Below are 14,111 nucleotides of genomic sequence, written 5' to 3'. Positions count from 1 at the left end.
TCTCTACAAATACTGTAATACTAGAAGTCACATTTCAGGTACCACATTTAGAAAATGTAATATATGATACATCTAATGCTAATGACGTTCATTGTTGGAATATGAAGGCTTTTGAAAAACAAGTTGTTGCCGCCGGCTGACAGTATTAGACATTTGAGTACTTGAGGTAAGATGGGTACATGTGTTAGTGAGAAACATACAAGATAAATACATGGCCTGTGTTTGATTTACATAGTGAAACTCCACAGAGTGGTCAGCAGGAAATCTCTCTCCATAGCTTAAGAACTGTTATAACAGATCTACCACAGGAAATGCCTCCAGTGTTTCCTTGTATCTTTTTGTTTGTTCATTTGTTTTTGAGTCAGAGTCTAGCTCTTTTGCCCAAGCTGGAGTGCAATGGCACAATCTCGCTTCACTGCCATCTCTGCCTCCCGGTGTCTAGTGATTCTTCCTGCTTCAGCCTTAGGAGTGGCTGGGATTACAGGTGCCTGGTACGATGCCCAGCTAATTTTTGTATTTTTAATAGAGACAGGGTTCTCCATGTTGGGCAGGCTGGTTTCTTTTTTTTTTTTTTGAGACGGTGTCTGGCTCTGTTGCCCGGGCTGGAGTGCAGTGGCCAGATCTCAGCTCACTACAAGCTCCGCCTCCTGGGTTTACGCCATTCTCCTGCCCCAGCCTCCGGAGTAGCTGGGACTACAGGCGCCCGTCACCTCACCCGGCTAGTTTTTTGTATCTTTTTAGTAGAGACGGGGTTTCACCGTGTTAGCTGGGATGGTCTCGATCTCCTGACCTCGTGATCCGCCCGTCTCGGCCTCCCCAAGTGCTGGGATTACAGGCTTGAGCCACCGCACCCGGCCTGGGCAGGCTGGTTTCAAACTCCTAACCTCAAGTGATCTGCCCGCCTTGGCCTCCCAGTGTGCTGGGATTACAGGCATGAGCCACTGTGTCTGGCCTCTTTGTATCTTAATAGTACAGTATACTTGATATGTGACATGTATGACAAATTTGAAGTACACAATATGTTATTGAGAAATGCAGAGTACAGAAAATTATGTGGCTTGCTGTCTTTTGTGTGAGAATTGAGGGGAAGAAATAATATGTAAAATTTACATAGATATTTTGTGTATATATTTCTCTATTATATATGTTTATTTTTAAAAATTTTAAATTTTTTGTAGAGATGGGGCTCACTATGTTGCCCAGGCTGGACGTGAACTCCTGGGCTCAAGCGGTCTTCCTGCCTCAGTCTCCCAAAGTGCTGAGATTACAGGCATGAGCTACTGTGCCTGGCCAATATATTTTATATAATACATATATTTTGCAAATAAGTATAAACTACAAACTACAAACCTGAAGAGTAAGTTACAAACTAAAAAATGAATACATATGGAAACAGGAGTGAACAGGGTGGCGGGGCTGAGGATAGAGACAAGGCTTCTTCAAGTATACCTTTTTGTGAAGTTTTGACTTTTGGATAAATATGAGTAATTTACATACTCAGCACATTTTGAAATTGAAAGCAAAGAAGAAATCAAGTGAAGTTTATATCAAATGGGTAACTTCACTAAGTAGAAGAGCTCATTCTTTCAATAGACTTTTAAATGCAGTATTATGAGCACTTCCTTAGTGGGATTTTTTTCTGTTTTGGGACAAAAAGAACTAAAAAAAAAATGACAGGTGTCACTCATTAATTTCCACGTTAGTAATATTGGTGTTATTTCCAACCTATTTTGTGGGAATAGATTCAAATAGTTCTAGGATAAAGCAAAAATAAATTGTGAAAGTTACTGAGGGGGACCAAAATGTCCACTTTAAGACATGACTATAACAACTCGAAGTAGTTATATAAAACTCCCCATAATGATGAATATATATTGAAAATATCACTCATGATTTTTAAAATACATTTATTTCCTAGGTCTGTTCACGGGAGGGAGCAGAACCAATGGTTCCCCTGTAATGATGAGCAAATTCAGCCCTCAACATGGCCATGCAAGGAACTAGGACTCCTTGGAGCAACAGCTGGTCTAGGTCTGGGTCCTGAAGTGCTCAAGGTAAGCCTGGAACGTCCTGGGTCAGAAACCAGGGAAGCACTCAAAGATTCACAGTAATGTGAGAACGGGAACAGAAGCTATAGCTAGAAGGGGCTCCCCTGGCCAAACGCGAAGCGCTTTGGTGAATAAAAACAATGACAGTAACTGACAATAACATTCTGAATAAAGAAAATTCTGGCCGGGCGCAGTGGCTAATGCCTGTAATCCCAGCACTTTGGGAGGCCGAGGTGGGCGGATCACGAGGTCAGGAGATCGAGACCATCCTGGCTAACACAGTGAAACCCCGTCTTTACTAAAAATACAAAATCAGCCGGGCGTGGTGGTGGGCCAGTCCCACCTACTCGGGAGGCTGAGGCAGGAGAATGGCGTGAACTCAGGAGGCAGAGCTTGCAGTGAGCCGAGATCGCGCCACTGTACTCCAGCCTGGGCGACAGAGGGAGACTCCATCTCAAAAAAAAAAAACCCAAAAAAAAGGCCGGGCGGGGTGACTCACGCCTGTAATCCCAGCACTTTAGGAGGCTGAGACGGGTGGATCACCTGAGGTCAGGAGTTCGAGACCAGCCTGACTAACATGGAGAAACCCCATTTCTACTAAAAATACAAAATTAGCTGGGCACAGTGGCGCATTCCTGTAATTCCAGCTACTCGGGAGGCTGAGGCAGGAGGATCGCTTGAACCTGGGAGGCAGAGGTTGCAGTGAACCGAGATTGTGCCATTGCACTCCAGCCTCGGTGACAAGAGCAAAACTCCACCTCAAAAAAAAAAAAAAAAAAAAAAAAAAACCTTGAAGTCCATAGTGATGCAAAAAAGAGAGAGACTAAAGGCATTTCCATGATTGGTGGTGGATCGCACACAAACTCCTTACTTTTTAATTAGAGGGAAGGAATTAGATTTTCACTCTGTCCTTTTAGTAGGATCAATTGTTTATCTCCAGTCATGGAAAGCTACTTGTTATAGAATAATGTCAGCTAATAAATGCAGATGGAATGACAGATTTTGAAAAGCCATTAATTTGCAATGCTTAGTGCATTTAGGCACTGATCAATGGATGCTACGGTCATTAGATGTGAGGGAAACAGGATGCTTGTGTAGTGCCAGAGTATCACCTGCAGATGCCTCACTGAATGTGGAAAGAAAGGTGCCTTTACAATGCAACGATTGTCCCACTTTGACCAGTTGAGCAAAACATTTTTTTTTTTTTTTGAGACGAAGTCTCGCTCTGTTGCCCAGGCTGGAGTGCAGTGGCCGGATCTCAGCTCACTGCAAGCTCCGCCTCCCGGGTTTACGCCATTCTCCTGCCTCAGCCTCCCGAGTAGCTGGGACTACAGGCGCCCGCCACCTCGCCCGGCTAGTTTTTTGTATTTTTTTAGTAGAGATGGGGTTTCACTGTGTTAGCCAGGATGGTCTCGATCTCCTGACCTCATGATCCACCCATCTCGGCCTCCCAAAGTGCTGGGATTACAGGCTTGAGCCACCGCGCCCGGCCAAGCAACACATTATTAATGTTAGTGACATTATGTGCCTCTTGATGAAATACAATACAAAGTAGTTGCATTTTCTGGTAGTATTTTGGCCAGAATATTTCACCTGAATTGAATCAGGTGTTTCAACCTAACTTTTAGTTTTCAGGAAATACAGGAGATAGAGGAACAACTTCAGTCAAAAAAACAAATCAGAATATGGGACATTTAGAAGACACCTGACTAGGTCTCTTCAAAAAGCTGAAATTTTTTTTTTTTTTTTTGAGATGGAGTCTGGCTCTGTCGCCCAGGCTGGAGTGCAGTGGCACGATCTCAGCTCACTGCAAGCTCCACCTCCCGGGTTCATGCCATTCTCCTGCCTCCGCCTCCTGAGTAGCTGTGACTACGGGCACCCACCACTGCACCCGGCTAATTTTTTGTATTTTAGTAGAGATGGGGTTTCACCATGTTAGCCAGGATGGTCTCAATCTCCTGACCTCGTGATCCGCCCACCTTGGCCTCCCAAAGTGTTGGGATTACAGGTGTGAGCCACCACACCTGGCCGCTGACATCATTTTTAAAAAGAGAGAAAAGGTGGAGGCACTGTTTTTCAAGGGCAAACGTGCTGAATATAGAAAGATGAACTGGCTTGATGTCTGCAGCCTTGAAGTAGTTCAGGAAAAAGATGCATGCATAGATAAAGCGAGTGTTGATGTGGCAGGCACATGGCTGTTTTTCTTAAAAGAGTTGTGTTTGACAAATTTTATGATAAAAAGTTTTGGAGAAGAACTACACCACTTAGCAATTCTGTTACTGTTCCTTGGCATATATAAATAGCTCTGCCCGTGGTTATTGATCTTCTTGTCAATAAAGAAGCCAAAGAGTACCTTTTAAAGTGTTCAACTGTTTTGGGTTTTAGTCACTTCAATAAAAACAGCACGTAACCAAAGGCTGGTCATGGTGGCTCATGCCTGTAATCCTAGCACTTTGGGAAATTGAGGCAGAAGGATTATTTGAGCTCAAGAGTTCAAGACCAGCCTGGGCAACACAGCGAGACCACCGTCTCCATAAAAAATTGAAAAATTAGCCAGACATGGTGGTGTCCACCTGTGGTCCCAGGTACTTGGGAGGCTGAGGCAGGAAGATCTTTGAGCCTAGGAGTTTGGGTTTGCAGTGAGCTGTGGTCGTGCCACTGCACTCCAGTCTAGGCAACAGAGCAAGACTCTATCACAAAAAAAGAAATAATGCAAAGGCAGGGTATACCATTAACAACTCAAGCTTGTGTTAAGAACTAGGTGCAAACAGTAGTGCTCATTACACTGACAGTGAAAATAGTATTGTATAAAGAAAACGCGCTTCTCTTTCTACTGACACATTTCTTTCTTTTTTTTTTTTTTTTTTGAGACGGAGTCTCGCTGTGTTGCCTGGGCTGGAGTGCAGTGGCCAGATCTCAGCTCACTGCAAGCTCCGCTGCCTCCCGGGTTCACGCCATTCTCTCGCCTCAGCCTCCCAAGTAGTTGGGACTACAGGCGCCCGCCACCTCGCCCAGCTAGTTTTTTTTGTATTTTTTAGTAGAGACGGAGTTTCACAATGTTAGCCAGGATGGTCTTGATCTCCTGACCTTGTGATCCGCCCGTCTCGGCCTCCCAAAGTGCTGGGATTACAGGCTTGAGCCACCGCGCCCGGCCTTCTACTGACACATTTCTAAGTGGTGCCTCCAGAGGTACATGGCATAGCCCAAGCGGTAGGAGCCCAGGAACCATTTGCCAACAGGGTGGCAGCTGTCGTGCTCTCATTCGTTCTCCCTCCTCTACCTGGATTTCCTTGCAGCAGGGGGGCAGACTGCTCTCTGCTGCTTCGTTGCATGAAAGCCTTGATGGGGCTTGTTTCCCCTCCACAACAGAGATTGTTTGGGTTGGGCATACGACCTCTAGGATGTGTAGGGAAGTGATCTGTATGATTTGTGGGAAAGGATTTATCATTGATAAAAGACATGAGCTGAATCACATCGCCCTTCTGAATACATCCATTGGTTGCGTCTTGTGGCCCAGGGCTGTAGTTGGAGGCTGGTGAGCAGAGATAGAAGAGCTTGGCCACTGATGGTATGAAACACTGATTTAACCCACACTGAGGTGGCTCTGGATTAGGCATTTGAGGTAATTAATTTTTCTGATTGCGTAAGCCTGTTGGAGTTGAGATTTTTCTGTGACTTGGAGCTATAAGGCATCCTGACTTTGAAGAGGGATAGTTTTTGTTTGTAGTCTCTGTGTTGCCCAGGCTGGTCTTGATTTCCTGGGCTTAAGTGATCCTCTCGTCTTGGCCTCCTAAATTGCTGTGATGACAGGATACATTTTTAAAAAGAAGTTGTGTAATTCAGAAGTGGTAGCCACAGTGATTTGGGGGCAAGAATGATTTTGAAAAAATGATTCAGCGCTGCTTTCTGCTCTGTAAATTTCTATGTAATAAGGAAATACAGGTACCCTTGAACAATACAGGTCTGGACTGAGCGGGTCCACTTGTAAGTAGTTTTTGTTTTTTTCTTTTTTCCCAATAGGTGGCCCTCCTTATCTGCAGGTTCCACATCTGCAACCATATACAGCTCAAAACTATAGTATTCACAGAATGCAAACCTGAGGATACAGAGGGCCAACTTTGTATACAGGTTCAAAAAGTCAACTTCGAAACATTTGTATGCACAGAGTTTGGTATCCACAGGGGGTGCTGGAAACAGTCCCCCCCAAGGATACTAAGGGACAACTGTGATATCATTTCTTATTTGTAAGAATCCAGAGCAGAAAATGTTCTTTTGGAAATTAGTTGCATATTAAGTATTCTTTCTCTTCATCTCAAATGTCATTTTTAATTGATCAAATTATTCATTGCCTTTTTTTCTTGACAAGGTCTGGATTCACGTATGGATGTCATCTTTACTTTTGCAATGAATTGCTAGTTGTTCTTATACCATTTAAGAAATCCATCTCTTTGTCCCTGGTTTAAAGTACTTTTTTTTTTTTTTGAGACGGAGTCTCGCTCTGTCGCCCAGGCTGGAGTGCAGTGGCCGGATCTCAGCTCACTGCAAGCTCCGCCTCCCGGGTTTACGCCATTCTCTCGCCTCAGCCTCCCGAGTAGCTGGGACTACAGGCGCCCGCCATCTCGCCCGGCTAATTTTTTGTATTTTTTTAGTAGAGACGGGGTTTCACCGTGTTAGCCAGGATGGTCTCGATCTCCTGACCTCGTGATCCGCCCGTCTCGGCCTCCCAAAGTGCTGGGATTACAGGCTTGAGCCACCGCGCCCGGCCTTTTTTTTTTTTTTTGAGATGAAGTCTTGCTCTTGTGCCGCAGGCTGGAATGCAATGGCATGATCTCGGCTCACTGCAACCTCTGCCTCCTGGGTTCAAACGATTCTCCTGCCTCAGCCTCCCGAGTAGCTGGAACTGCAGGCACCTGCCACCACATCTGGCTAATTTTTATATATTTCCTTTTAGTAGAGATGGGGTTTCACCATGTTGGCCAGGCTGGTGTCAAACTCATGACCTCAGATGATCCACTCACCTCAGCCTCCCAAAGTGCTGGGATTACAGGCGTGAGCCACTGCTCCCGTCCGAAATAGTATTTTTATCATGGGGTAGGTCATTGTTAGTAGTGTCTTTGCTTTTTGTGTGCTCAGCACTCTTTCTCAAATCTTTGTAGAAGGAGAAGCTGAAAACCCCGAGAGCTGAGAGTTCTCTGGGTGCCCATTCATTCATTCCACCATCCTTTTGGCTCATCTTGATTTTACCAGGGAAGGACATTCAATGTAAGAAAGGCTAATGACAGTTGTCGGGAGTTTGTAATGGGTCATTGTAGAGCCTTTTTTTTTGGTTTGGTTTCACTCGGGAGTTGTCAGCAGCTTGGTTTTATTGGTTTTTGTCTAATTTACAGTTTTAGTCCTGCTTAGACATAGCTTGTGAGTCCTGTTACACTTTGCTTAACAGGGATATATTCTGAGAAATGTGAACGTCAGCGTGCTTACACAAACCTACATGGTAAAGCCTACCGTCTGGGCTGTATGGGATGGCCTTCCATGAAGGCTGGCACAGGGCAAAGCTGCTAAAAAAGGCTACAAACCTCAACAGCATGTGACTGTACTGAATACGCTAGGCAACGGTAACACAGTTGCATTTGTGTATCTCAACACAGAAAAGGCACAGTAAAATGCCGTATTATAATCTTATGAGACCACTGTTGTATATCTGGTCCATCACTGATCAAAATGTTATGTGGTGTGTGACCATACTCTAATTCTGAGTTTTATTCTATTTTACTGAACCATTAATACTTTATAATTATGCTAAAGAAGATCATGTTCCAATTCCTCTTGCTTTCTAATCTTTTCAGTACATCGAAGGACAATCCTGTTTTTCAAACTTTTTCGCTTTTCCTGCAATTCATTCTGAGAGATGACTTTTAGAATAGACTCACCAGGCTCTTCTTTCCAAAGCCTATAGGGATTGTGATTAAGTTTGCATTTCAATTTAACCTCAATGAACTGCCCACTGAGGGGGGCCACTCAATCCAGCTGGCCTGAACAATCCCTGATGACCAGAGACTGGGGGGGGTCACTCCAGCTGCTCTCCCCGACCCCAGGGACATCACCATGCCCCACTGAGCATTCCTGGGGCCCCAGGCCTGCCTCATCTTCCTTCCAATTGTCTCCTTTCTAGCTTTCTTTGGGGAAGGTGGCACCTAATTTGAATGCCCTAGAGGTTGACTTTTTTACCTACCTGCTTTACCCAGGGACTTGCAGCTTCCAGATGGGGTAGGAGGACTTTTTCGTTGAAGTTAGAGGCATTTGCTGGATGCCTTCTCCATTGTTTGAGTGGTATTTCCTCTTAACAAATGCAAACGTTAACAGCTCACACAATAGAACTTCAGTTTTCAATCGGCTTCCAGGGACTTCAGTTTTTCTATCAGTGGCTTCTCAGTTCTCCTTCATAAGGTTTCCAAGGTCAGTCTCCTCATTAGCAGAAAGGGAGAGAGGATGGAGAAGGCACACTGGCTTTTTGGCCACCTCACCTGTGGCAAGTGATGCAACCATTCCACCCAACCCCACTGGTGACAATGTGTCATGAGGGCCCCATTTGTGCAAATGGCTGGCAGGTATCATATCTGCCCGGACAGTTGTCTCTGTCATCTTCCCCCTGCTCTGGTCCTGACAGGCATCTAGACAACTCTGTCACATCCTAAGGCTTTGCTTTCCCATCTTACCTGTCCATTTGTCCAGCTGTCTACTCACGTCCTGAGGGCCAAAACCGAGTCACCTGGCCACAGCTAGCGAAGAGGAAAGTGGAGAAATGAACTCTCCAGCTAGAGCCTGAACAACATAGTAAGACTCTTTCTCTACCAAAAACAAAACAAAAACTGGGCATGGTGTCACACACCTGAAGTCCCAGCTATCTGGAAGGCTGAGTGGGGAGGATCACCTGAGCCCAGTAATTGGAGGCTTCAGTGAACACCACTGTGCTCCAGCCTGGGAAGTAGAGTAAGTCTGCCTCTAAAAACATAAAAATAGGCCGGGCGCGGTGGCTCAAGCCTGTAATCCCAGCACTTTGGGAGGCCGAGGCGGGCGGATCACGAGGTCAGGAGATCGAGACCATCCTGGCGAACACTGTGAAACCCCGTCTCTACTAAAAAATACAAAAAACTAGCCGGGCGAGGTGGCAGGCGTCTGTAGTCCCAGCTACTCGGGAGGCTGAGGCAGGAGAATGGCGTGAACCCGGGAGGTGGAGCTTGCAGTGAGCTGAGATCCGGCCACTGCACTCCAGCCCCGGCGACAGAGCAAGACTCCGTCTCAAAAAAAAAAAAAAAAAAAAACATAAAAATAAAAGAAATCTCATTAGGTGCCCAGCTGAAACTTGAAGAAGGGGGAATCCTACAAAAGAGGGGGAACACTATCATGCAATTAGCATCTGTTACAGAGTTCTGTCATGCGATGCAGATACTCATCGATGGGAGTATTTGTTCAACAAAGCAAGGATGTGTCCAGCAGTTTGAGCAGTCCAAGCATTCCCATGAAGGCTGGCACAGGGCAAAGCTGCTAAAAAAGGCACAGACTTTACTTAGGCACCTGAGCCATGAAAATCTGGCTAGAACTGAACAGAGTACTTATTATCAACACTGGTTACTTTTTTTTTTTAAAGATGGAGTCTCACTCTGTCACCCAGGCTGGAGTGCAGTGGCGCAATCTCAGCTCACTGTAACCTCTTCCTCTGGGTTCAAGTGATGCGATTCTCCTGCTTCACGCTGCCGAGTAGCGGGGACTATAGGCGTGCACCACCATGCCTGGCTAATTTTTGTATTTTTAGTAGAGACGAGATTTCACCATGTTGGCCAGGCTGGTCTTGAACTCCTGACCTCAAGTGATTCACCGAGCTCGGCCTCCCAAAGTGCTGGGTGGGATTCCAGGCGTGATCGACGTTGGCTTCTGCGAGGACCTGGCTATGATTTGAATGGTTGTCCCCTACAGAACTAAAGGTGGCATTTTTGAGAGAGATTGGGTCCTCATGACCCAATGAGCCCTCATGGCTCTGCCCTATGAAGAAGCTAATGCATTAATGGGTTAATGGATTAATGGTTTATCAAGAGTGAGTGAGTGATCACTAGAAAAAGCCAGGTGGGCTCTCATGAGCCCCTTCACAGTGTGAGGCCCTTTGCCCCTCAGGACTCTGCAGAGTCACCGCCAGCATGAAGGCTGCTAACAGACGCAGCCCCTAGACCTCAGACTTGCCAGTCTCCAGAACAGTTAAATCAATGTCTTTCCTTTATAAATTACCCAGTCTTAGCTACTCAGTTACAGCAACAGTAGATTCAGACAAACCCCTCTCCTATTTTACTTGATTTTCTTTCCTCTTCATACCAGACCCCACCTCATTCCCTCCCCCATAGGCAATACATGAAATTGATGATGTTAAGTAGTGTTCTAAGCCTATATAATAGATGAGTGTGTATATATGAGAAATTTTGACATTTTGCTTAGTTATATTAAATCTTCTATCAATTTTCCCACTCGTATCTAAGAGATTTTTATCAAATGTGCTACATGCCAGTCTAGCATTTTACTTCTAACTGCTCACAGCTTCTACTGCTTGTATCACATTTTACTTATCTCTGCTAAGGATGTTCATCTAGGCTCACAAATCTTGTTATGAAGAAATTCCAGTCTATAAAGAAAAATTGGCAGCCGGGCATGGTGGCTCATGCCTGTAATCCCGGCACTTCGGGAGGCCTAGGCCACGAGGTGGGGAGATCAAGACCATCCTGGCTAACACGGTGAAACCCCATCTCTACTAAAAATACAAAAAGTTAGCTGGGCGTGGTGGCAGGTGCCTGTAGTCCCAATTACTCGGGAGGCTGAGGCAGAAGAATGGCGTGAACCCGGGAGGCGGAGCTTGCAGTGAGCTGAGATCACACCACTACATTCCAGCCTGGGCGACAGAGTGAGGCTCTGTCTCAGAAAAGGAAGGAAAAAAAAAAAGGAAAAAGAAAAATTAGCTTAATCTAAAGTAAAACCAACAAATAGAATATATGAGGATATTCAGCAAGTAATTAATAAGAGGGAAGTATACAAAAAAAAAAAAAAAAGGATATAATCTATACCTGAAATTAGTGGTTAGAAAATGCAAGTTGAAACAACAAAATACCCCATTCACATCCTTCAGAACAGCAAAAATTACAGGTACATACAGTAAATATTGGTGAAGATGTGAATGGTAATTGAAAAGATTTTGTGCTATAAAATGACACCCACTCTAAGGAAGTGACCAGGCAATACCTTTTAAAATTAATGTCGGCCTGGCGTGGTGGCTCATGCCTGTAATTCCAGCACTTTTGGAGGCCGAGGCGGGCAGATCACGAGGACAGATTGAGACCATCCTGGCCAACATGGTGAAACCCCATCTCTACTAAAATACAAAAAATTAGCTGGGTGTGGTGGTGTGTGCCTGTCATCCCAGCTACCCGGGAGGCTGAAGCAGGGGAATCACTTGAACCCGGGGGGCAGAGCTTGCAGTGAGCTGAGATCTGGCCACTGTACTCCAGCCTGGTGACAGAGTGAGACTCTGCCTCAAAAACAAAACAAAAAAAATTAATATCTATGCCTTATGCAATGTATACCATCAGTTTATATGTGCCAGGGAAGTTCATTCACATAAGGATGTATATATAAGGAATTTCATCATGACGATGGGGCAGCAGTTAGAAGTGCTGGTTTTGCAGGTAGAACATTTGATAAAATCATTTAGGTTATGAATGAAAAAAAGGATGGAAAAAGATTTTCTTTACTTTTCCATTTGGCACCACATCAATCTCTTTTTCAATTACAAGAAAATTTTAATTTATATATTTTCCTTGCATGTTGTCTCTTTTTCTTTTGGGAGTCCTAGTATATGGTTATTTCTACTATCTGCTATGTCTCAGCTTTTGATTTTTCACTTTCCATTTATTTATTTCTTCTGGTGTCCTAGAAGAAATATCTGCCATTAAAACAGAGCCTACTAACTTGTTCTTTGGGTGTATCGCTTCTATCAGTCTCATCTATTATTTCCTTCATGTCGATTACGCATGCTCAACAATACACTTTTCTTTTGGTAACTATATTTTTACACACATCCCATTCATCTTTATATTGTTCTTCAAAGATACGTATTAAGGCTGTGCGCAGTGGCTCAAGCCTGTAATTACAACACACTGGGAGGCCAAGATGGGTGGATCACTTGAGGTCAGGAGTTCAAGACCAGCCTGGCCAATATGGTGAAACCCCATCTCTACTGAAAATACAAACATTAGCCAGGCATGGCGGCATGTGCCTGTAATCCTACTCAGGAGGCTGGGACAGGAGAATCACTGGAACCTGGGAGGTGGAGGCTGTAGTGAGCTGAGATCACACCACTGTACTCCAGCCTGGGTGACACAGTGAGATTCCATCTCAAAAAATAAAGATAAGTATTAAGAACATTTTGAAATCTGTCTGGATGCCTGTATTTCATTACGTTAGTTTAGGCCTTTTCATGTAGAGGGTATTGTGTACTGTCTCTTAGTCCCAATTCCTCATGTGTCTGACTACTTTCCTGAAGTTTTACTTGAATACTGCAAATCCTGGCTGAGAATGAGTACCAGGGAGAAGGCCTAATCCTCCTGTTTCTTCCTCTTGGGTGGATTTAAGTGGAGGAGTGTGTTACAGAAAAAAATCCCCTATCACCACTGCCTGGAACGAGACCGCCCTCCTTGACTGACCCTCAGGATGCCACTTGACATGATCACACTAAGCACTGCCTCCTTCAGATGTCTCCAGTTGACTGGGCGTGGTCGCTCACGCCTGTAATCCAAGCACTTTGGGAAGGCGAGGTGGGCAGATCACGAGGTCAAGAGATTGAGACCATCCCAGCCAACGAGGTGAAACCCCATCTCTACTAAAAATACAAAAATTAGCTGGGCACAGTGGCAAGAGTCTATAATCTCAGCTATTTGGGAGGCTGAGGCAGGAGAATCGCTTGAACCCAGGAGGCAGAGTTTGCAATGAGCTGAGATCATGCCAGAGCAAGGCTCAGTCTGTCTTATAAAAAAAAAAAAAAAAAAAAGAATGTCTCCAGTCACAGCAATGACTGGCTTTTTTTCCTGAGACGGAGTCTCACTTTGTTGCCCAGACTGGAGTGCAGTGGTGGATCTCGGCTCACTGCAAGCTCCGCCTCTCGGGTTCATGCCATTCTCCTGCCTCAGCCTCCTGAGTAGCTGGGACCACAGGCACCTGCCACCACGCCCAGCTAATTTTTTTTTTTTGTATTTTTAGTAGAGATGGGGTTACACCATGTTAGCCAGGATAGTCTCAATCTCCTGACCTCGTGATCCACCTGCCTCAGCCTCTCAAAGTGCTGGGATTACAGGCGTGAGCCACCGCACCTGGCCATGACTGGCTTTGGAAGTGAGCAGAGGATGCTCTAATGGAACCTAAGTGCTCCCATAGCACCGAGCTGCTCTCCTAGCTTATGAAGGCTCCGTGGTGGGCTATAATTTGCTGGGCATACTACAGAGGACCGTGAAAGTATAGGGGAAAAGATTACAATTCAACTGCTCTTTAAGATTTGTTCTGTCTGCCATGACCTTTCCCACAGAAGGGCCCCATTCACGTCCTTAGTTCTCTGGACCCAAACACCGCCCTTATTTCCACAGCACCTCCAGGCTTGTGCTATCACAAGCCAACAGCCCATGCTAGTGCATCAATTTGGCAGGAAACATACACTTTATAGTCAATGAAGGGAAAAGCAATTTATTTTTGATGTAGTTATCTCTGTGATAGGAAGAAAAAAGCAACATAATTTTAAGAATGTATTTCCTGGTGGGCTTCATTTTAAGATGGGCCAAAAATATTAATTTATGAAAACATTGGCATCTTTTCAACTATAAACATGTTACTATGAACACTGGCTACATTACTGAAGAGGCAGTTCAGGACCACTTATATATGTACCAGAACCTTTGATGTGCAGGCGATCCATAGGAGAAGAAAATGCCAAGCCATTTAAAGATTTCAAATATTTTACTGAAAATGCATATTGTACAATTA

The 14,111-nt window shown here is 44.8% G+C and overlaps 1 long non-coding RNA gene across 1 annotated transcript in view; it reads left to right on the top strand.

Annotated features, from left to right (window-relative positions):
- The window catches only part of LOC117072744, a 46,399-nt gene that overhangs the window by 6,698 nt on the left and 25,590 nt on the right, over positions 1–14,111 (top strand). The window contains exon 2 of the long non-coding RNA XR_004432935.1: positions 1,919–2,054. This is a non-coding gene — a long non-coding RNA (uncharacterized LOC117072744). The remainder of the gene's footprint in view (positions 1–1,918; positions 2,055–14,111) is intronic.

This window comes from Trachypithecus francoisi, unplaced genomic scaffold (assembly GCF_009764315.1).
Source record: "Trachypithecus francoisi isolate TF-2019V2 unplaced genomic scaffold, Tfra_2.0 Lachesis_group4, whole genome shotgun sequence".
In the NCBI taxonomy this organism is placed as follows: Eukaryota; Metazoa; Chordata; class Mammalia; order Primates; family Cercopithecidae; genus Trachypithecus; species Trachypithecus francoisi.
This window is presented reverse-complemented; position numbering and strand designations above follow the sequence as displayed.